Genomic DNA, 2396 nt, shown 5'->3' with positions numbered 1-2396 from the left:
GACACTGAAATACTCATGTACCACTGATGGCTTCAGATAATTGGCTAATGCTACCCGTATTCCATGAGAACACTGACTTGAGCAGGGGAGCTAAGTAGTTTCTCTTGGTTCCTCCACAGCAGCCCAAGAAGCAGAGCCGGGAACGTGGAAAAGCAGAAGAATGACTCACACGCACTTCTTTATCTGACTTTCAACCTCAAACCAGTCATTTGTACCACATTTGACTAATCGCCCCAATGGTATCTCAGTAGATCCGAAGTGATGGTAATCAAGTTCTTCCAGTACGGAATCATCCTTTCTGACCTTTTGGTTCTGACTTTGAAGAAGAGTAAGCTATTTTGTTAAGTGCTCACAAGCAGCAGAACCTGAGCAGCTCTGGATTGCCCCATATATACAACGTGTAAGAAGATTAACTTGTGCATTCTGGCCTCTTTCCTCAACCTCAATAGTTTATGCAGACCAAATTACATTTTTAAAAAGTTAACGACAGGTGACTCAACTAAGAACATGGGAAAAAGTGCTCTTTTCTGACCTTGGTAGAAAGAGTAAGAAAAAGGTGCCGCAGAGACAGAGGTCAAGGATTTTGGTGATCAACATCTCCCCCTCCTCCTCCTCTACCTCTTCCTCCTCCCCCTCCTCCTCCTCCTCCTCTTCCTTCTTCTTCTTCTCTTCTTTCTGGAGGTATAAAGCCACTAGTTACAAATATCTGTCATTTCCTCAATTTATTTCCTTAAATTTTGTTTTATGTTGCTTTTCACTGTATTGTCAAAACTTCATGTAAAATATGAAACCAGACCTACTTTGGCAGACAACGTGTCCTGGATTGATGCACATCATCTTAATCATGCCTGCGTCAGAGACCCACAGTGCATTGCACTTTGTGGTGCTTCTGCCCTTGTGCTCTCCCAGTTTAATTTTGCAGACCACAGAAGACAACTTTCCACTTTGGACCTACTCTTACCGGGTGCTGCTGCTCCCGGTGTTTGTCCTCACGGATTACATGCGCTACAAGCCGGTCGTCTTACAGGGCTAAGCTTCATCGTCACCTGGCTGCTGCTGCTGTTTGGCCAAGGAGTGAAGGTCATGCAGCTGGTCGAGTGCGTCTATGGTTTGGTGTCGGCCACCGAGGTGGCCTACTACGCCTACATATACAGCGTGGTCAGCCCAGAGCACTACCAGAAGGTGAGCGGCTACTGTCGGAGTGCCACGCTGGTGGCCTACACGGCGGCCTCGGTGCTGGCCCAGCTCCTGGTTTCCCTGGCAAACCTGTCCTACTTTGACCTCAACGTCATCACCTTGGCCTCCGTCTCCCTGGCCTTCTTTTTCTCACTCTTTCTACCAATGCCGAAGAAGAGCATGTTTTTCCATGCAAAACCCAGCAAAGAAGCTCCGCAGAGGACACCAGGACAGGCTGCTGTCCTAGAAGAAGCCGGTAGGAGTCATGAGGTGGCCTGTCAAGAATCAGGCACCCTTTCCCAGCATCTGGAGGAGAGCCAGCCCAGCAGCCCGAAGCCAGGAAATGAGGAGTCGTGTGCAGTGGTTCCAGGATTTGCGGGAGTGCTACGCCTCAAAGCGTCTTTTCTACTGGTCCCTGTGGTGGGCTTTTTGCACAGCGGGTTTTCACCAGGTTTTGAACTATGTGCAGATCCTGTGGGACGACAAGGCCCCCTCCCAAGATTCCTCAGTCTATAATGGAGCAGTAGAAGCCCTTGCAACCTTGAGGGGTGGTATGCAAACCTTTATCTTATCCATGTGCAGAAAATGTGCATGTTATATGTAGCTGAGATGCTCCAGGGTTAAAAAAGAAAAACTGGTTAGGCATTTGGAAATAACGTAATAAGTACATTTCAGTGCCTGGAGCCTGAGAAAAGAAAGTTCATGAGACCTCAGATTATAAAACCCAAGGTTAGGAAGAGTATACAACATGTGGTTAATGTGACATATTCATTATTCACACCAGAGATGCCAGGCGAATCAACGGAAAAAAAACACTTTCTCAAGTTTTCTCCATGTTCTGCCACTTCCCAAGTGGGCAAATCAGTTGAAACTCCAGTTGATCCACTCTCTGTTCTCCTAAAAGGTCAGAATGATACCTGCCAGCTTATTTCATAAGATTGCTTTTAAAACCAAAATGGATCATACATGTGGAGGTATTTGTATATTGTAGGATCTTAAGTAAAAATTAGAATTTTCTGTTAATTGTTTAAACACAAAAAGAACTATTAAGCATTTGAACTATAATCTTGGATAACACTGTGGTAGCAACTTCAACATTGAATACCAGATTGTTTGAAAAAATAAAACTTTTGTTACAAAATTAAAAAAAGGCAGCTGAGGTCATGAAAGACCAGGATGAAGTCCCACCCACCCCTAAAGACAGTAGCAACACTGTGGCG

General features: G+C 45.4%; 1 pseudogene across 1 annotated transcript; it reads left to right on the top strand.

Annotated features, from left to right (window-relative positions):
- Nucleotides 1-844: 844 nt before the first annotated feature.
- On the top strand, nucleotides 845-2020 carry LOC306658338 (thiamine transporter 2-like; annotated as a pseudogene). The gene has a single exon. The product of its transcript is annotated as a thiamine transporter 2-like (transcript).
- Nucleotides 2021-2396: the final 376 nt, after the last annotated feature.

The sequence above is a fragment of the Sciurus vulgaris genome (genome assembly GCF_902686455.1).
Source record: "Sciurus vulgaris genome assembly, chromosome: 3".
Taxonomy (NCBI): Eukaryota; Metazoa; Chordata; class Mammalia; order Rodentia; family Sciuridae; genus Sciurus; species Sciurus vulgaris.
Note: the sequence above shows the minus strand (reverse complement) of the source record. Positions and strands in the feature narration are given on the sequence as shown.